Source organism: Castor canadensis, chromosome 3 (assembly GCF_047511655.1).
Source record: "Castor canadensis chromosome 3, mCasCan1.hap1v2, whole genome shotgun sequence".
Classification (NCBI taxonomy): domain Eukaryota; kingdom Metazoa; phylum Chordata; class Mammalia; order Rodentia; family Castoridae; genus Castor; species Castor canadensis.
The window spans coordinates 129,299,109-129,321,848 of record NC_133388.1 but is presented as its reverse complement, the minus strand read 5'-3'; positions in this window follow the sequence as shown (position 1 = coordinate 129,321,848).

Below are 22,740 nucleotides of genomic sequence, written 5' to 3'. Positions count from 1 at the left end.
TGTTGGTACCCTTGTCTAATATTGGTACTTTTGATGTGAGTCAGGAAGTTTTCTAGCACATTCTATGCTTTGGAAATTTTAACATAGAATTGTCTCCTAAATATTTATGAAACTTATATAAAAACTATCACATTTGTTTCTTTTTTGGAATCAATCTCTGAATATCTTTTCTTGTTTATCTTTTTGGTTGTGTAACCTCTGAGTCAATTTTGGTCATTTATATGTAAGAAGATGCTAAGTGTCATTCCCGGTGTCTCAGATTTCCAGCAGAAAACTTTAAGATCAAGAAACACAGATACCAGATCCCCCATGCAGGACAGGCCAAGAGACTGTGCAACCCAAGCTCACTGAGGACCTTAATAAGCAGAAGTGAGGAAATTCTGCGAAGTTAGTAGTGAGAACAGCTCTGACTATTAATGTTCGTGTGCTCCCCAGACAGTGGAAGGATGAGAAGCTCTCTCCCCTCCCCTCAAACCAAATCAAAGGTCTTTGAAGAACCCCTTTAGGGCATTGTTACATGTTGCTTGGCACTTGAATGGAACAAATCAGAGTCCGGCTGCATCTACTGTGTGACAGGAAGAGAGAGGGCTTCACAGAAAGCAGCTCAAAGAGCCCAAACATCCTCAGAGAAAATCTTTGGTTGTTGAGTCATCTTGGAAGGATTTGAAAATTGTGGTAATCATACCACAGTGCATGCATACATGAAATCATGTTGCACAACTTCAATATGTTAAATAATTTTTGACAGATATTTTAAAGTAGTAAGAAGAAAAGCAAATAGATCAAAGACTGAGAGAAAATGAACTGTGAGATTGTTAATGGCACTGGTGCAGTCTGTGATCAGAAGACTTCCAAATTATTTGTCCTTTGTGGAAGAATCCATGACAGGACATGTGGGTATAAATGTAGTTTATTAAAAATTAGGAAAGGGAAATACAAAAGGGAGCATGGTGAGGCCCAGGTGGAATCTGGAGGCCAAAAGAGCGTGCTTTTACTCTTCAGGTACTTTTGAAACCTACCATAACCTGTGGGAGAACCAGGTGATTCCCATCCAATAATCAATGAGTGGGGAGGGGCATGTGCGGTTCCCAGCCAGGTGAGGGTTGTTCCTGAGCCAAATCATGGTTAAAATCCAAGATGTAATATTTTTCTGTGAGTCCTGAACTTTCCCCTAATTTTAGCCTGCTTCAAGATTGGCATGCAACCTCACCCATTTAGAAAAAAACATGAGGTATTTTAAATATCACCCCTAATGAGCAGAATACATTTTTTCTAGACAATCATTTTCTCTAAATTTCCAGGTATGTTGTTAGAGGTATACATAGGTTTTCTTTTAAGATTAAAACTTCTCTGCCTGAAGTTATATCTCTTTCTCTTACTGTTGTTTATTTTTTCTCTTCTTGACCAAATTATCTGGTGTAGCAAGCTTTTCAATAAAAAAGATATGTTCATCAAATCTGTGAGGGTTTCGTTTGTTTTCTATTTCACTAAGTTCTTTGTATTTATTGATTCCTTTCCTTGGTATTATTGGGCTATTTCTCCTGTTTGTTCTGTGTCACTGAACTGTATGCATCATTTGTTCTTTTAAAATAGTCTTATTATATTTTGAATTAGCAAACTTTCATAAGATGAGGGGGTTTTATTGCGATAACTCCACACATGTTTTCAGTGTACCTTGAATAAGCCCACCCCCTCCATTATATTCCATTACCTGTTTTCCTTCTCCTCCTTTTATCAGTGTTTGGTGGGTTTCATTATGCTGTCTTTAGCATGTGTATGTGTATCTGTGTAGTGTACTTCAATCCTCTTCATCCCTCAGTATTCTTTCGCCTTATCCACTCATGTTGATGCCCCTCCCAACAGTCCCCCTTTTACATTCACATCCCACAATTAGTATTATTAGTATTATTATCGTGATCATCATTTGAGATCTAGGTTTCACATATGAGTGAGTAGGAACATACAATATTGGGCTTTTAGAGCTTGGTTTATCTCGCTCAACATGATGGTCTCCAGTTTCATCCATTTTCTTGCAAATGACATAATTTAACTTTTATTTATGGCTGAGTAATATTCCATGATATATACTATATTTGCTCTATCATCAATTGTTGTCCAGCTCAATTGATTCTACAATTTAGCTGTGGTGAACAGAATTGTAATACATGGGTATTCAGCTATCTCTCTTGCATATTGATTTACATTCTTTTGGATATATGCCCAATGCACCATTGTATGGTGGGACCATAAAGTAGGTCTATTTTTATTTTTTTGAGGAATATCCATATTGATTTTCATAGTGGTTGCACTAATTTACATTCCCTCCAACAGTGTATGAGAGTCCCCTTTCTCCTGCATCCATAACAGCATTTGTTGTCATTTGTCTTAATTTGCATTTCCTTTATAGCTAAGGATGTTGACTGCTTCTTCATATATTTATTAGCCATTTGTATTTCTTTTTCTGAGAACAATCTGTTCAATTTATTTGCAAATTTATTAATTGGATTATTTGTTCTTTTGTTACGTAGTTTTTGAGCTCTTTGTATATTCTAGATATTAATCCTTTTTCTGTTGAATAGCTGGCAAAGATTTTCTCACATTCCATGGGTTGTCTCTTGATTTTGGTAACTGTTTCTTTTGATGTGGAGAAACATTTTAATCTGATGCAGTCACATTTGTCAGTTCTTACTCTTCAATTTCCTGGGCAATTGAAGCCCTAATTAGAAAATAATTTTCTCTGCCTTTATCTTCCTAAATTTTCCTTATTTTTTTCTATGATAGTTTCAAAGTTACATTAAGACCTTTAATCCATTTGGACTTGGTTTTTGTACAGGTGGAAATAAGGTCTACTTTCATTTGGTCATCTGCATGTAGAAAACTGGTTTTCCCAACACCATTTGTTGAAGATGCTGTCTTTTCTCCAGTGTTTATTTTTGGCTCCCATGTCAAACTGTAGGTGGCTATAGAACCATAAAATAGAATACAGAGGAAGTAAAAGTAAGAAGACATTCAATTAAATAAGCTGTGTAGGGAAGCCTCTTTTCCTGTATCACTAGCCAGATCAGACAGATGGGATCAGAAACCAGCCAGGTGAGCAAGCCACTTTCAGACCCAAGGCCTACCACACAGGCCAGCTCAGTGCACAGGAGCAAATTTATCTGACCTCCAAGAAAACCATTAGCTAAGTGGGCTGATTAATGTCACCCAGCCTTAAATCCCCACAAGGGCTTGGTGAGACAGAGATCAACTGAGATTCAGTGTGGATACAGCAAGCTTTGGGGATTTTAGATTTTTCATAGAAACATTTGCATGAGTGCAGGGTGTGAGCCATGTGCTCCATGTGACTGAAAGGCCTGCCTGGTGAAATGGGAACAGAGGGCAGCACAAATCTTAGGTGGATGGTGTCACTCATGCATTTTTGAGATGCCACCTAATGGCTGTGAGTACAAACTCACTCACTGAATGGGGGCCCTGTCTGCTCAGATCTCTCCACGTTTCAACTGAAAGTCTCTACCCACTCCCTTCCACATATAAGGATGCTGTGCAGTCCCAAAACAATTCAGCCAGCAAAAGAGCTTTGTTAAGAGAATTGCCTTAGAGTGAGTGAACCTTGCAGTCTGAGCTGCCACACCCCTGAAGCCCCTACAGTAACACCTTAAGCTAGGAATTTCTTCTTATTGCAAATCCTCTTTGCTAGGGGGAAAAAAAATGCTTGGCAGGCTGAAAACCTCCAGAGGTGCCACCCTGCCCTTTTGAAGTTGTTCTCATAACAACCAGGGCAAGGGGGACAAACCTGGACAAAATGCAGGGAGTATCATTTCTCTTCAGTGAGAAATATAACATTTTTCTTTTTTCATCTAATTTGTTTTCATTGGGTGTTTCTTTTTTCTTTTAATTTTAGTTTCTATTTGGTAGAATCTATTTTGTTTATTTCTTAATTGTTTTCTCCTTATTTATCAACTATTCTCTAGTTCTGTCTCATACTATTATCTCCTATACACACGGTCCCTTCTTCCTAGCTTCCTAATCCCCTCCTTTCCCCATGCCCATCCCCTATATTATTCAATTTCCAATCCTATACTTTTCAACTAGTGTTAAGTTCTCTAACACTAGGAACCAGAGTTTTGTACCCCTATAATCTTAGTGGGGAGACAGATAAGGGTTCCACATGTTTCTTACAAATATTTGGTTTCATACAAATATTTGGTTAATTGATGAATTTTTCACGTTGTTTTAGAACCTTATCCTGAAGGTTCTAGACAGTACAATTGGGCAAAAAAATAAAAGGAAAAGAGAATTATCTATACTCTTTGATAGAGACATTAAAAATGATCAGAAACATCAATGAAGATTCAAATAAGTAGACAAATGAGTTTAAGAAACCATTTCAAGATCTAAACAAGAAGTTCAGCAACATAGAGGAGATATTCAGCAAGGAAATGGAAGTTATAAAAAAAAAAGTAGAAATGTTAGAAATAAAAACTTCAATAAATCAAATAAAAACTACTGTGGATAGTAGACAAGATCAATCAGAAGAGAGAATATTAGACATGAGGACATGCAGGCAATCACAAGAAAACAAAATGAATACCTATGATTACAACATACAAGAATTCTGGGACATAATCCAAAGATGAAACCTAAAAATTAATGGGGAGCTAAAATACAAGCTAAAGTCATAGGAAACCTATTCAATGAAATCACAGCAGAAAATTTCCCAAGTCTATGTAATGATACAGATACCCATGTACAGGAGGCATTTTGAACTCCATGTAGACATGACCAGAAAAAACACCTCTGTGTCATATTTGAATTAAAATGTCAAAACAAGAGAGCAAATGGATACTGCAAATTGCAAGAAAAGATTGACAGTTTATACAGAGGCCTCTCTGTTTCTCTCTGCAAGAGGAAGGAGATTAATTTGCAAAGCAGGTACAGATTTCTGGTCATCCTTCACAGGTTCTACTGGTACAGAGTAGGGCTCCATTAGAGGTTTGTTGAATGAATGTCAGTACCTTCCTGAAAGCTTCTTCTCATCCCCAAAGTATCAATTGCTTAATAGTTCATGATTTCTTCTTAATAACATCAGCTTAATATCCTATGAAATGAATTTCTATTGGCAGAAACTATCGTTATATATGTATAATTCTGTTAAAAGAGTTTTTTGATACAGCTTCTAGTCTCCATGTATACACCATATTAAATAGGTATAAAGATTCTTAGATCTTCTGTCAGCATGAATGTGGGCAACTGAGGGGTACCTCAAGAATGTGAATCCTTTGAGAAGATTCTCCCTCATAGCTAAGCCAGTCCCTGAGAATAAAGTTCATGTGCTTGCTATTTTTTACCATGAAGGATGAAGCAGCATGAAGAAATGTTTAATATACTCCTGTGTGCAGAAGTTAATGTCTGCATGTAAGAAAGGAGTGTCTGTGATATATACTACTGTGCAATATAAGATGATGTCAATCTTGACTTTCAGCTTTTTGCTGCCTTCTTGCTTTTCAAATTCCTCAGAGGGTATGTCTTTTCAAGTCTCTTTTAATGGTGATGTAGAACTGAAATGTTATACAACCTGGGGAAATAACATACTGTTTCTTCTTCTCCTCCTCCTCCTCCTCCTCCTCCTCCTCCTCCTCCTCCTCCTTCTTCTTCCTCCTCCTCCTCCTCCTCCTCCTCCTCCTCCTCCTCCTCCTCCTCCTCCTCCTTCGGCTCGTTTTTCCTCTTTGTGAAGGCAGATGCTTCTCACCCATCCTATATGTTGCAATGGGAGCAAATGCCCCCACTGGCATTTGCCTGTAGTCAGTAATTATAGACTTGGCTGGAAATTCTAATTTAGAGTGCTAATGCACTATGTCAGAAGCCCCTTCTGTCACACACAGGAGTTTGTGCCAGGTGGACAAGACATTGGGTGAGCTTGGAAAGCACCTGTCTAGAAGGTGAGCAAGGGGTATTGAGGAATGTTTTCTATGTAGAGTAGCTTAGAAACAAAAACAGAGCACAAATGACACAATGAGAGAAAGAAAATCTTGTTATGTCAAAACGCTTTGAAATTGGAGTCTTCTTTCTTTTTTTAAGTTTGAATTTATTTCCAAAAAAGGGAGATAAGCCAGGAGAGATCTACAAATAAATTTTGCAATAATAGTCATATGAGAGGGTGTTGTTGGAAGCACACCCTGTAACCCAAAATAAGCCATTAGATGATAACAACCTGGTCTAGTGATTTGACTGCAAGCTCATAAGACATGATGAGCCAACTACCCAGCTAAATCACTGATGTTCAGAAACTATTCCAAATAATAAATGTTTATTGTCTTTTCCTGTTACATATTTGTTTTGCTGTGAAACATCAGGTACACAATGCACTTACTTTATTAAGTTTGAAATTGCTTTGAACTAATTATGCAACCAAATTTTCCTATATTTTGGCATTGCTTTGTAGAAAACAGTTGACAAGAAAACAAAAAGGAGTAAAGAATATAAAAATATACTCTATAAAGACTCATTGCCTTTCCACAGAGTGTCTTTAGGTTTTCTAGATGAAATTTTTTTATTCTAAAATTTAAAGGCTATTAGTTTGTAAATTTACTGAGCTCTTATTTATCACTTGAGCAAATGGAATGTTATTCTCAAAGGAATAAGGCAGTTCAGAAATATTTCAACTTCCGCAAACACATAGTAAGCAGGAACACTAAAATAAATTTTAAACACTAAATTCTGAAGGTTTGGAATAAATTTAAGATATTTATACACCAAAACTGATGATTTACAAATTGCTTAATCTTATTTAATGGTTATACTAATCTTTCTTCTCTCACTCAATATCTATACAAAACGTTATGTTTTAAATAAATGAATGCAATACTAGGTTAGGAAATTCCAAAGAAAGAAAAGAACAGACCAATTTCCTACATGAACATGGTTGAAAAGGTTCTGAAAGACTTAACAAATCAAATTCGTCAATATATAAAAAGATAATATATCTTAACCTAGGGAGGGTAATCCTGGGAACATAAGGCTCAACCAAAATTTAAAAATCAATATGCTTAATTCATCATGTTAATAAACAAAAAGGCCCCATGCAATCATTTTAGATGATGTAGAAAAAAATTGTGTCAAAACATTAAATGTAAGACCTGAAATTATGAAACTAGTAGGAGAAAACAAAGGGAAAACTTTAAGACATTGGTATAGGCAAAGAGATATCTGCACTCCCATGTTTATTATAGCACTATTTGTAATACATAGGATATAGGATCACTGGAGGTGTCCATCAGCAGGTAGATGGGTAAAGAAAATATGGTATATACATATATACTATGGAATATTATTCATCCATACAATGAAATCTTGTCATCTGTGGCAAAAAGGATAAAACTGGAGGATGTTATATTAAAAAGAAATAAGTCAGGCATAGAAAGACAAATATGACATGTTCTAACTCATATGTGGGAGCTAATGAATTAATTTCATTTAAGTAGAGAGTAGAATACTGGTCACTAGATACTAAGTCAGCGAGAGGAAACAGAGTGATCAGATAAAGGATACCACAATGCAGTTAGATATGACAAAGAAGTTCTGAAGCTCTACCATATAGTAGTGACTATAGATAACAGTAATACACTATGTACTTCACAAAGATAAAAGAAAGGATTTTGAAAGTTTTAGTCACAAAGCAATGATAAATGTTTGAGGATATACATTTGCTTACTCCACTCTGAACGTTACACACTGCACAGATATATCAAACTTTACATTGTGCCCCAGAAACATAGTTTTTAATGTCAATAAATAAAATTTATTTTATGGCATCATCCAGATTTTTCAAAGTCGGAAACAATTCAATAAATAACACTGCAACTTGGATAAACAGGAAAGCCAAACCGATGGTTAGTAGATGGAAAGAAATAATAAAGGAACTAATGAAATGGAGACTAAAAAAAAAAGAATCAGTGAAACAAAAAGGTGATTCTTTGAAAAGATAAGGAAGATTGCTGAATCCTTAACTAAATTAACTAAAAGAAAGATAGGAAAGGCCCAAATTAGTAAAATTAGAGATGAAAGAGGGAGAAACTGGTGAGCAGGAGAGCACTGGAGAAGGAGAAGAGTAAACACTTCTAAGAAGGCATCATCTCCAGGACATAGAAATGGAGGTCAAGAAAAAGGGGAGGTAATAAGAAATGACCAGGAGTTTCTCACAAGTCTGCTGGGGATAGATCATAAAGAGAACTGAGGTGGGTGGATTGCTCTTCAGATGGAGAGGAGGGTTGGGAAGGTGCACAGACATACTCATAGGAGATCAGAAGGCCAAACTGCAACTTTAGTTTGGTTCTGGCTTATTGGACTGAGTGACACTCTAAGAGGAGGAATGTCATGGGGGTCCAAGGCCCACTGGTCAGGGGTCTGCATTGCAGGAGGGTCCAGGAAAGTGGCCAGAGAGCTGCTTCTCAGGTCCTCCAGGTAACTAGAACTCTGTGAAGGTGGCCATGAACCATTGCCTTTAAAGCTGTGCATATCCATCAGGGAGAAATGGCCCATGGGATTGGGACAGTGGCTGCACCAGCTCTCATTATGGTCCTGCCTATCCCTCACATACTTTTGCTACTTCATCTATCTCACCAACAATGGTGTGGAATAATTTAGGCCACACCCACATTCAACATTCCATGCTACCTAGTATCTTCCTGCATCTGTTTTTTCTGCCTCACTCACTGTGAGCAGTTGGTGGAGGAGGATCATGGTGATTGCTGGAGGAGGATAGTGGTGATTGTTGAAGGATGATGACCATGGTGATTGCTAGGTGAGGAAGATGATGGTGATCACTGAAGAAAGAGAATCATGGTGATTGTTGGAGGAGGAGGAAGATTGTGGTGATTTTTGGAGGAGGAGAATCAGTGGTGATTGTTGGAGAAAGAAGTATGTGGTGATCACTGCTGGATGTATGTGGTAATTGTTGGAGAAGGAAGAATGTGGTGATTGCTGGTGACTGCTGGAACAGCATGATGTTAGTGATCACTGGAGGAGGAGGAGGAGGAAGGTCATGGTGATTGTTGGAGGATAGTGGTGATCTTTGGAGGAGGAGGAGGAGGATATTGGTAATCACTGGAGGAGAAGGATTGGGATGGCCATTGCAGGATGAGGATCATGGTGATTGTTGAAAGAGGAGGATCATTGTTTTCATTGGAGTAGGAAGGTGGTGGTAACTGCTGCAAGAGGAAGATCATGGTGAACACTGGAAGAGTAAGACCTTGGTGATCACTGTAGGAGGAATATTGGTAATCTTTGGAGGAAGTGGATCATGCTGATCACTGGAGAAGGTGGATTTTGGTGATCATGGTAGGAGAAGGATTATGTTGATCTTGAAAGCAGAGGATCATGGTTATCATTGGAAAAGGAGTATTATGGTGATGCTTGCAGGATGAGGATCATGGTGATCATCAGAAGAAGAGGATTGCAGTGGTCACTGCAGGAAGATTCTGGTGATCATTTGAAGGGGAAGACATGTTGGTGATCACTGAAGGAGAATCATGTTGATCTTTGGAGGAGGAGGATTGTGGTGATCACTAGAGGAGGTGCATCATGGTAATCTCTGGAGGAGGAAGATGTTCATTGTGATCTTTGGAGGAGGAGGATCATGGTAATTGCTGAAGGTGGATCATGGTGATCTGTGAAGAAGAAAGATCTTTGTGATCATTGGAGGAGGTATGTGGTGATCATTCAAGGAGGAGGGGCATTGTGATGATCACTGGAGGATGAGAATGTTGATAATTTCTGGATGAGGATCTTGGTGATTACTGGAAGAGGTACATGATGATTTTGGAGGAGGAGCATTTTGGTGACCCCTGTAGGAGGAGAATCATGGTGATCATTGGAAGGTGAGTTTTTTGGTGTTAATTGCAGGAGGTGTATCATTGGTGATCATTGGTTGGAGATTGTGGTGACCATTGAAAGAAGAGTATCATGGTGATCATTGGAGGAGTATCACTGGTGATTGTTGGCTGGAGGATTGTGGTGATCGCTGGAGAAGGAGGCTAGTGGTGATTCTTGGACAGGGGGCTTCTTGGTTATCATTTCAAGGAAGAGAATCATGGTGTTCTCTGTAGGAGGAAAATCATGCTGATCACTGGAGGAGGAGGAGGAAGGTGATCAATGAGATAGTAAGATCATGGTGATCCTTGAAGGAGGAATATCTTAGTGATCACTGAAGGAACAGGTTGTTGGTGATCCATGGAGAAGTATGTGGTGATTGTTGGAGGAGGATGGTAGTGATTGCTGCAAGATCATGCTGATTGCTGGAGGAAGAAGATTGTAGTGATTGTTGCAGAAGGATCATGATGATCATTTCTAAGAAGATGATGGTGATGTTCTCTGTAGGAGGATAATTGTGTTGATCACTGGACTAGGAGGGTCTTGGTGATTGCTGGAGTAGGTACATGGTGATCGTTGGAGGAGGAGGAGATTCATGGTCATTGTTGGAGGGAGAGAATTGTGGTGATAACTTGAGGAAATGTTGGTGATTATTTAGAGTATCATGTTGATCACCCGAGATGGATCATGGTGATCATTGGAGGAGTAGGATCATGGTGATCATTGGACGAAGAGGAATGGTGATCTCAGGAGTCTTATGACCATGGTGATGTTTGGAAGAGGAGGATCTTGGTGATTGCTGGAGAAGGAGGAACTTGGTGATCACTGGAGGAAGTACATGGTGATTATTGAAGGAGGAGTATTGTGGTGATCTTTGCAGGAGGAAGATCATGGAGATAGTTGTAGGATGATGATTGTGGTGATCATTGGAAGAGGAGGCTAGGGTGATCCTTGAAGGAGTGGGATCATGGTGATCATTTCAAATAAGAGGCTCTTGATGTCCTCTGTAGAGGGAAGGTCATGCTGATCACTGGAGGAGGAGGATTTGGTGATCACTGGGAGAGGTACATGGTGACTGTTGGAGAAAGTGGAGGATCATGATCATTGTTGGAAGAGGAGGATCATTGTAGGAGGATTGTGGAGCAGGAGGATGGTGGTAATCCTGGAGGAGGAGAAGTACAGTGATTGTTAGAAGAGAAGGATTATGGTGATCATTAGGGGGAATATTTGTTGACTGTTGGAGGAAGAGAATCATGGTGATCATTGGAGGAGGATCATGGTCATTAATGAAGTAGAAGGATCATGGTGATCCCTGGAAGAAGAAAATCATGATGATTGTTCAAGAAGGAAGAGCTTGGTGATTACTAAAGAAGTAGGATCATAGTGATCACTGGAGAAGAGGATCATGGTGACTGCTGGAAGAGGGTCATTATGACCTTCCTGGAGGAGGATGATCTTTGTTATCTTTGGAAAAGGAGAATGATTGGTGATTGTTGCAGGAGGAAGATCATGATGCTCACCAAAGGGGAAAATCTTGGTGCATGCTGGAGGAGTAGGATCATGGTGATCCTTGAAGGAAGAAGGACATGTTGATCTCAGGAAGAGTATTGTGATCACTGGAGGGGGAAGATCTTGGCTATTGTTGGAAGAGGAAGATCATGGTGATCACTGGATAGGAGGATCTTGTTCATCACTGGAGGAAGAAGATATTTGTGATTGCTACTGGAGGATCTTGGTGATCTCTAGAAGATGTGCTTTGTGATCTTTGGAGGAATATGGTCGTTATCAGAGGAAGAAGATCATATTGTTCACTGGAGGAGGAAGATATTGGTCATTGCATAAGGAGGAGGAAAGGTGGATCATGGTGATCACTGGAAAAGGAGTATTATGGTGATTGTTAAAGGAGGATCATATTGATCATCAGAATTGGATCATGATGATCACGAGAGGAAGCAGATTGTGGTGATTGCTGAAGGAAGAAGAGCTTGGTGATGATTGGAGGAGAAGGTTCATGGTGATCACTGTAGGAGGATCATTTTTTTTTTTACTTTTTTTTTCTTTTATTATTCATATGTGCATACAGGCTTGGGTCATTTCTCCTCCCTGCCCCCATCCCCTCCCTTACCACCCACTCTGCCCCCTCCCTCTCCCCCCCACCCCTCAATACCCAGCAGAAACTATTTTGCTCTTATTTCTAATTTTGTTGTAGAGAGAGTATAAGCCATAATAGGAAGGAACAAGGGCTTTTGCTGGTTGAGATAAGGATAGCTATACAGGGCATTGACTCACATTGATTTCCTGTGCGTGTGTGTTACCTTCTAGGTTAATTCTTTTTGATCTAACCTTTTCTGTAGTTCCTGGTCCCCTTTTCCTATTGACCTCAGTTGCTTTTAAGGTATCTGCTTTAGTTTCTCTGTGTTAAGGACAACAAATGCTAGCTAATTTTTTAGGTGTCTTACCTATCCTCACACCCTCGTTGTGTGCTCTGGTTTTTATAATGTGCTCAAAGTCCAATCCCATTGTTGTGTTTGCCCTTGATCTAATGTCCACATATGAGGGAGAACATATGATTTTTGGTCTTTTGGGCCAGGCTAACCTCACTCAGAATGATGTTCTCCAATTCCATCCATTTTACCAGCGAATGATAACATTTCATTCTTCTTCATGGCTGCATAAAATTCCATTGTGTATAGATACCACATTTTCTTAATCCATTCATCAGTGGTGAGGCATCTTGGTTTCCGTAACTTGGCTATTGTGAATAGTGCTGCAATAAACATGGGTGTGCAGGTGCCTCTAGAGTAACCTGAGTCACATTTCTTAGGGTAGTATATCCCTAGGAGTGGGATTGCTGGAAGAGGACTATTGGTGATCTATGGAGGAGGATGACCGTCATCTTTGTTGAAGTAGGAGGATTTTGGTAATCATTGGAGAAAGAGGATCAGTGGTGATCATTGGAGGCAAAGAATCATGTTAATCACATGAGGAAAAGGATTTTGGTTATCAATAGAGGAGGAAGATCTTGGTGATTGCTGGTGGTGTAGGATCATGGTGTCCTCTGAAGGATGAGGATCATATTGAAGGCTTCAGGAGTATTGTGTTGCTTCCTGGAGGAGGAAGATCTTGGTGATTGTTAGAGGAAGATCTTGGTGATCACTAGAGCAGGTATGTGGTGATCATTGGAGGAGAAGTATAGTGGTGTTTCTTGGAGGAGGAGGATCATGGTGACCCCTGCAGGAGGAGAATCATGGTGATCTTTAGAGCATGATTATCTTGGTGCTTGTTGCAGGAGGAGTATTACTGGTGATCATTGGTTGGAGGATCATGGTGATTTTTGGAAGATAAAGATTGTGGTGTTCACTGGAGGAGCAAGATCATGGTGATGATAGACACATGTGATAATCATTGGTGGAGGAGGATCATGGTGATGGTGGAGAAGCTGTATCATATCATGGTGTTTGCTGGAGGAGGAAGATCTTGATCACTGGTGGACGATGTTGGTCATAGATGGATGAGGTGAGGTATGTAAGTTCATTGGAGGTGATGAATCACTGCAGAAGAATCATGGCGATCTTTGGAGGACAAATAGCTTTGTGTTTGTTGCAAGTGGAGAAGCTCTGGTGATATTGGTTGTAGAATTATGATTATCATTGGAGGAGGGTGATTGTGGTGATTTTTGACAGAGGAAGGCTGTGATGTTTCCTGGAGGAGGAGTATTGTGGTGACTGGTGTATAGGATGTGTGATAATTAATCATTGGAGGAGGACTACCGTGGTCATTGTTTAAGTAGGAGCATTCTGGTCTCTGGAGGAGGAGGATCTTGTTGATCATGGGAGGAGGAAGGCCTTGGTGATTGCTGGAAGCAGAAGATCATGAGGATGCTGCAGAGGAATAACTTGGTGATTCCTGGATGAGGAGTATCCTGGTGACCATTGTAAGAGGATGATCATGGTGATTACTGGAGAAGGAAGATCTTGGTGATTGCTTGTGGTGGATGATCATGGTTACCACTGGAAAAGAAAGGTAGTGGCGATTGTTGGACTTGGAAAATCATATTGGTCACTGGAAGAGGAGGACTTTGGTGAATGCTGGAGGAGATATATTTTTTTGAAGTAGGAGGATCCTGGTCATTGTTGAAGGGGGATTAATGTGATCCATGGAGGGGAAAATGTAATTGACTGCTGTAGGTTGAGCATCATATTGATCACTGGAGAAAGATAATAATGTTTGTTCAAAAAGAGGATCCAGTGATCATTGTAGGAGGAAGATCTTGTTGCTCTCTGGAGAAGAACCTTGGTGATCTCCGGAGGAGGTTATGGTGACAATTAGAACTGGAATGTCATGGAGGCCATTGGAGGAATATTATGGTGATCATATGAGGATTGCAGTGATTGTTGGAGTAGTAGTATCTTGGTGATTGTTGAAGCAGGAGGATCATAGTCATCAGTGAAGGAAGATGGTGGTAATCCCTGGTCTGTGGTTGAGGAGGTTCATGGGAATCATTGGCAGAGAAGGATCATTGCTTTGCATTGGAGGGGGGGTCACAGTTATGGTTGAGATAAGAGTATCATGGCCATCCCTGGGGGATCATCATCCCATGATGATCATTGGAAGAGTATATCTTGGTGATTTCTGCAGGAGAAGTATTATGGAGATATTTGGAGGAGGATGGCTTTGGTAATAATTTCAATAAGAAGATTATTGCTTTTCATTGGCAGATGAGGATTGAGATCCTAATAGGAGAAGGGTCATGGTGATCCCTGGAAGAGGAGGATCATGGTAATCATTGAAGTAGAAGATCTTGGTGGTCACTGGAGGTGTAGGAATATGAGTATAGTTAGAGTTAGAGGATCATGGTAAATTCCAGAGGAGTATCTTGCTGATCACTGAAGAAGGAAGGTCTTGAGAGAAAAAAATCTTTTAAGGAGGAATATCCTGGTGATCTTTGAATGAGGAAGATCTTGGTGATCACTGGAGGAGGATCTTGGTTATCACAGGACAAGGTACAAGGTAAATATTATAGGAGTAGCATTATAGTGATCCCTGCAGGAGGGGGATCATGGAGATAGTTGGAGGATGAGGATCATGGTGATCATTGGAGGAGGAGTATTAATGATTATTGTTTAGAGGATTGTGGTAATCATTGGAAGAAGAGGACTGAGGTGATTGATGGAAGAAGAGGATTGTTGATGAATGTTTGAGGCAGAAGATCATGTTGATCACTGGAGGAGGAAGATCTTGGTGATCACTGGAGGAGTAGGATCATGGTGACCACTGAAGGATGAGGATCATATTGATCAATGGAGAAGTATCTTGGTGATCCATGGAGGAGGAAGAACTTGATATTGTAGGAAAAGGAGGAATGTGATGATCTCTGGAGGAGGTGATCTATCTTGGTGATCTTTGGAGGAAGAACTTGGTGATTGCTGGAAAAGTTATGTGGTGATCATTGGAGGAGAAAGATCAAAGTGATCACTGAAAGAGGAGCATCCTGGAGATTGTTGGAGGATGAGTATAATGGTGATAGTTGGAGGAGGAGTATTGTTAGTGATCCATGTTGGAGGATTTTGATGATCACTGGAGGAAGATCATGGTGATCATTGGAAGTTAAGGATTTTGGTGATCATTGGATGAGCATCATTGCGATTGTTGGAGTTAGAGAATCATGGTGAACACTTGAAAAGGATAATGGTGATCTATGGAGGAAAAAAATCTTGGTAATCTTTGAAAGAGGAGTATTTTGGAGCTATTTGGAATAGAAAGATCATGGTGACCATTTGCAGGAGGAGAATCATGGTTATTGTTGGAGGAGGATGTTGTTGGAGGGATCACAGTGATCCCTGCAGGAGGAGAATTTTGGTGATCATTGGAGGATAAGTATTCTTAGTGTCCATTGTGGAAGGAGTATGATTGATGATTGTTGTTCGAAGGATTATGGTAATCATTGGAGGAGGTGGATAGTGGTGATCATTGGAAGAAGAGAACCCTGGAAATCACTCAAACAGGAAGTTCTTGGTGATCATTGGAGAAGTAGGATAATAGTGATCACTGAAAGATGAGAATCATGTTGAATGCTTGAGGAGTATGGTGGAATTCCTGGAGAAGGAAGTTCTTGGTGATTGTTGGAAAAGGAGGAGCATGGCAATCACTGGAGGAGAAGGGTCATGTTGAACACTGGAAGAGGAAGATCTTGGTGATCACTGGAGCAGATACATGGCAATCATTAGAGGAGGGGTATCATGGTGATTCATTGGAGGAGGAAGATCATGGTGATTCTTGGATGAGGAAGATCATGGTGTTTGCTAGAGGAGGAGGATCATGGTGATAACTGGAAATGGAGGATTATGATAACCACTGGAGGAAGATCATGGTGATCACTAGAGGAGGATGATCTTGGTGACCTTTCTGAAGAGAATGATCCTGGTGATTACTGTAAGAGGGAGTAGTGAGGATGTACCTCACTACTGGAGGTACATCATCATAATATCCTGGAGTAGGAAGATCTTGGTGCTTGCTTGAGTCAGACCTTGGTGATTGCTGAGGTTGGTACATGGTGTTTGTTGAAGGAGGAGGATTGTGTTTATCCCTGCTGGAGGAGAGTCATAGTGATATTTAGAGTATGAATATCTTAGTATTCATTGTAGAAAGAGAACCATTGGTGATCCTTTGTTGAAGGATCATAGTGATCATTGGAGCAGAAGGATAATGGTGATCATTGGAGTAGAAAAATCATGGGAATTGTTGGAAGAGGAAAATCATGGTGTTCACTGACAAAAGAGGATCATGGTGATTGCCAAAGCACAAAAGTGGGAATTTGAGGAAGTGGATCATGGTCACTGACAGAGGAGAAGCATTGTGGCGATCACTGGAGGAGGAAGTAGTTGATGATCACTAGAAAACAATGATCCTGTTAATCATTGCAAGTGAATCTTAATAATCACTGGAACGGGAGGAACAAGGGAAATGGAGGTACATGGTGATCATTGCAGGAAGAGGAGCATGGTGAACTTGGAGGAGGATAATCAGGTTAATTTTTGAAAGACGGAGATCATGGTAATCACTGTAGTAGGAGAATCCTGGTGATCACTAGAGGAGGGAAATGTTAATGATTGATGCTTGTGGAAGAGCTTCATGATACTTTGAGGATGATCCTGGTGATGGCGGAAGGAGGAGGATCATGGTGATTGCTTGAAGAAGTGCATCGAGGTGATTGCTGGAGGTGGATGATTGTGATATTGGTCTAGAGAAATATATGGTGATCCATTGAGGGGGAGTATTGTGGTGATTATTGTAAGAGGATGATTGTAGAGATCACTGGAGGAAAAGGATCATAGCGATGGTGAAGGAGGCGTATCAGAGTGTTTTCAGGAAGAGGAGGAACATCTTGTTGATCAAGTCAGGGATTTTGGTGATCTCTGGATGAATATCTTGGTGTTAATTGCAGGAGGCGTTTCACTTGTATAAGTTAGTGATGTTTGGAAGAGGATGATAGTGGTGATCACTGGAATAGGAGGAACATTTTGAACCTGGAGAAGGAAGATCTTGGAAATGGCAGGAGGAGGATCTTGGAGATCCTTGGAGCAGGTATATGATGATTTTTAGAGAATGAGTATCTTGGTGTCCATTATAGCAGGAGTACTATTGGAGATCGTTGTTTGGAGAGGAGTATCCTGATGATTGCTCAAAGAAAGATCTTGGTGATCACCAGAGGTGCAGGATCATGGTAATCACTGAAGGATGAAGAACATGGTGAATGCTTGAAGTGATATAATGTGATTCCCAGAACAGGAAACCTTTGTGATTGTTTGAGTAGGAGGCATATGGAGTAGGAGGATCGTGTTGAATGCTGCAGGAGGAAAACCTTGGCAATCCCTGGACTAAGTCCTTGGTGAGCACTGGAGCAAGTATGTGGGAATTGATGCATGAAGAGTAGGTCAGAGGGATTTGAGGTGTATTGTGAGGGGACCTACTACAGAAGAACTATAATGATGATTGGAGGATGAATATCTTGGTGTTTGGTTCAGGAGGTGTATAATTGGACATCATTGATTGGAGGATCATGGCCATTTTGGAGGAGGAAGAAACTGGTGTATTACAGGAAGAGGATCATAAAATTATTATAAATTCAGCATCCTCTTGATATGTGCACAGGAGGATCATGCAGATTTTAGATTAGGATGGTCATGGTGATAGCTGGAAGAAGAGTATTGGGGTAATTTCTGGAAGAGGAGGCCAAACTGTCATTGGAAGGAGGATGATCATGGTGATTGATGGAAGTGAAAAATAGTGATGTTACTCCAAAGTGATCATAGCGATTGCTAAAGAAGATAATTGGGAATAATTGCAAAAGGAGGATTATGGTGATTACTGGGAGAGGATCGTGGTGCAAGTTATAGATGGAAGAACTTCTGACCATGCAGTAGGAGGAACTTGCTGATTACCAGAGGAAGATTATGGTGGTTGCATCAGAATATGAGTTTTGATCACGGAAGGAGGAGGAACATGGTCCATGTGGGAGAAGCAGTATCACTGGGGAGTATTGTTAGGAGGAGTTTGGAACTCAAGGGTTGAGAAAGAGGGTCTTCTGGATCGCTGGAAGATAAAGAGCTTGGACATGACAGCAGACAGAGGAATGTTTGGATGCTGAAGGCTGAGAAAGCAGTGGATCCCTGGAGAAGGAGAACGGTGGTGGTACTTTTAAGAGGATGATTACGGTGGTGGCTCAAAGAGGAGGATCATGGTAAACTTGAGGAGGTGGATGGTGGCGTTCATGGAAGAAGGAAGATGGCGGTGCTGACTTGTGCAGAAATCTGTGGGCCTCACTGGAGATGCAGGATCTTGGTGAATGTTATTTCTGGAAGAACTCCTGACCCCTGAAGTAGGAGGATCTTGCTGATTGCCAGGAGAGGATCGTGGTGATTGCTTGAGGAGATGCGTGTTGATCACCGGAGGAGGAGGAGGAATGTGGTCCGCATTGGGGTATGAGAATTGTCATGATCCATGGAGTGTCAAGGTCACGATTCTTGTCGATGGAATATCATGGTGATTGCATAAGTATGAGGATCATGGTGCATGCTTGAGAGGAGTATCGCTGTGGTTCCAGGAAGGACACCTTGGTGATTCTTTCAGTGGCTGAACAGTTCAGTTGTTATGAGTGGAGGAAGAGGAACATGTTCAAATGTGGAGGAGGAAGTTCTTGGTGATCGCTGGAAGAAGATATCTGTGATGGCTGGCACAGGTACATGGTGCTGGTTACAGCTGAATTGTGGAGCGGGGGGATCCCTGGAGTGGGGTGGAGGGGGACCATGAGCAGCCCTGCTGGAGGAGAAGCACGATGATCGTGGCAGAATGAATATCTTAGTGTTTGTTTCAGGAGGAGTACACTTGGAGCTCGTGGGTTGCAGGATCCCAGGGATTTCTGAAAGAGGAACACGGTGGTGTTATGGGAAGACGAGGATCTGACTGAACGTCAGACCAGGAGTATCTTGGTGACTGTTCCAGGAGGAGGATGGTGCATATTTTCGGATTAGGAGGATCATAGTGATTGCTGGAAGAAGGGGATCATGTAATGGCTGGAGAAGGAGGAGGAAGATGCTGACCTTTGTAGCAGGGTGATCCTGGTAACTGATGGAAGTGGAAGATCCTTGTGTCCCAGCAGATGGAGGGTCATGGTGACTGCTGTAGGAGATACTTGGGAATCCTGGCAGGAGCAGGACCGTGGCCACTGTTGGAGGAGGAGCATCATGCTGATCACTGGAGAAGGAGTCTGTCGGTGTTGCTAGTCTCCGGGTGAGAGCGGTCCTGTCCACCACTTGAGGTGGATCTCGGGGATCCGGGGATTGGAAAGTCGTGGGGATCCTTGGAACACTGGACCATCCGGATTGGTGGAGGAGACAGGTCCTGGCTACCGCTAGCAGAGCATCATCGTGCCAAGGTGTGGAGGAATAGATTTGGGGTTGATCACCGGAGGTGGATGACCTTGGGTATCACAGGAGGGAGAGGATCATGGTCCGGTGACAGGATTCTGGTTGCGTGTCCATTGGAGGAGGAGTATCGTTGGGGATCTTAAAGAGGAGGATCGCGGTCACTTTGCAGAGGAGTATCGTGGGAGCTTATTTTTGGGAGAGTCGTGTTGGTTGCTTGAGAAGGAGGATGTTGTTGATCGCGGGAGCATACAGTGCGTGGGATGGCTGCAGGAGGAGGATCATTGAGATACTGGAGTGCGAATAATTTGGTGATCCCTGGCGATGGAGGATCGTGGTGGCAATTTGAAGACGATGATCATGGTGGTCGATCAAAGAGGAGGATCGTATGGAAGCTTGAGGGTGTGCAACAAGTTTTCAAAGGAGGAGGAAGATTTTGGAGATCCCTTGTGGAGAAGTATCCTGGTGAGTGTGGAGACGTGGCATCGTGGTAAATGCCGTAGTTGGAAGATCTTCTTACACAAGAAGGAGGGGGATGTCGGTAAGTGCTGGTGGAGAATCCCAGTGATTGCTGGAAGAGACGAGTGGTGATCGTCAGAAGAGGAGGTTCGCGGTGAGTTTGAGAGGATGAAAACCTCTGTGATCGTTGCCGCAGCACGGTCATGTTTGCTGCCTTGGACTATGTTGGTGTTCCCTCAAAAAGGAATATGGTACCCATCGCAGCAGGAGATCTTGGTTATCTCCACATAAGGAATATCGTGGAGGCGTATGGAGGATGAGGCTCGCGCTTAGGATTGGAGTTGGAGTATCGTGCTGGTGTTGGAGGAGAACGATCTTTTCAGGAGGAGCAGCATGGTCATCTTTGCACATTGAGTTCCTGGAGTTGCTTGGCAAGAGGAGCAGAATTGGAGTTTCCCGTTTGGAGATCCTGGTGATGATTCAAAGGCGAGTATCTTGGTGAAGGCTCAAAGCAAAAGACAGTGGGGACCTGTGGAGGACAGGATGATAGTAATTGCAGAACGATGAGGAACATGAGGACTGCTTCAGAAGTATCCCGGTGATGCTCGAGTGAGGGAGAACTTGGTAAATGTTTGAAGAGGAGGACCGTGGTGATTACTGGAAGAAGAGGATTCTGTTGAACACTGGAGGGTGAAACTCTTGGTCGCCAGAGGAAGGCCCTGCTTGATGACTGGCACAGGTATGTGTTGCTGCTTGCACGTGGCTTATGGTGGTGGTGGCTGAAACGGGGAGGATCTTCATGAGCCCCGACGGAGAAGATTTTTCATTGGCTTTGCAGGCCGAATACCTTGGTGTGTGTGGCAGCAAGACGATCATGACCCTGTTCACTTGGAGGATCCCGAAGCGCTCGGGAGAATGCAGATGGGGATGGTACTGGAGGACGAGGATCACAGTGTCGTCCAAATGGAGCATGTCGTTGAGTGCTCCAGGAGGATGGTAATTGAGATGAACGGATTGTGACGTCCATAGTGATTGCTGGAAGAAGGGGACAAGGTGATCTCTGGAGGACAGCGATGATTGCTGGCCTTTACAGAGGATGCCCCCGGCTATTGTTGGAAGTGGATGATCATGGTGTTTCTGCCGAATGAGGATGGTGGTGATGGTTGAAGGAGACACCTGGAATCCTTGCAGGATGAGGCTCATGCATGGCCCTTATCACAGGAGGAGCAACGTGGCAATGACTGGAGGAGAAGGAAGTTGTTGGTGATGGCCAGTTGAGGGCGATCGTGTTGATCACTTGCTGTTGGTCTAGTCATCCTTGGAAGTGCAGCACGAGCATGGAAGTGATCGCTGGTAGACGTATCCACGTGGTGATGCTGGAGGAGGTATATGTGGGAGACCCTCAGTGGCTTATCATCTTGCTGATGTGTGAAAGAGTTGACTGGTGGAGATATTGGGAGGAGGAAGATCTTGGGGATGTCGGAAGGCCAGAGATCATGGCGATGCAGCGCGTTTTCTGATCGTGGTGCCATTGGAGGCGGATCCTTGGAGAAGAGGATCACGGTGTTCTGGAGGAGGAGTATCACTGGAGAGTATTGGTAGGAGGACTTGTGCACTGAAGGTTTGAGAAGGAGGGACTTCTGGATCACTGGAAGATAAAGAGCTGAGACATGGCTGCAAGCGGAGGACTGTTTGGATGCTGGAGGCTGAGAAAGCGGTGGATCCCTGGAGAAGGAGAACGGTGGTGGTACTTTTAAGAGGATGATTACGGTGGTGGCTCAAAGAGGAGGATCATGGTAAACTTGAGGAGGTGGATGGTGGCGTTCATGGAAGAAGGAAGATGGCGGTGCTGACTTGTGCAGAAATCTGTGGGCCTCACTGGAGATGCAGGATCTTGGTGAATGTTATTTCTGGAAGAACTCCTGACCCCTGAAGTAGGAGGATCTTGCTGATTGTCAGGAGAGGATCGTGGTGATTGCTTGAGGAGATGCGTGTTGATCACCGGAGGAGGAGGAGGAATGTGGTCCGCATTGGGGTATGAGAATTGTCATGATCCATGGAGTGTCAAGGTCACGATTCTTGTCGATGGAATATCATGGTGATTGCATAAGTATGAGGATCATGGTGCATGCTTGAGAGGAGTATCGCTGTGGTTCCAGGAAGGACACCTTGGTGATTCTTTCAGTGGCTGAACAGTTCAGTTGTTATGAGTGGAGGAAGAGGAACATGTTCAAAGGTGGAGGAGGAAGTTCTTGGTGATCGCTGGAAGAAGATATCTGTGATGGCTGGCACAGGTACATGGTGCTGGTTACAGCTGAATTGTGGAGCGGGGGGATCCCTGGAGTGGGGTGGAGAGGGACCATGAGCAGCTCTGCTGGAGGAGAAGCACGATGATCGTGGCAGAATGAATATCTTAGTGTTTCTTTCAGGAGGAGTACACTTGGAGCTCGTTGGTTGCAGGATCCCAGGGATTTCTGAAAGAGGAACATGG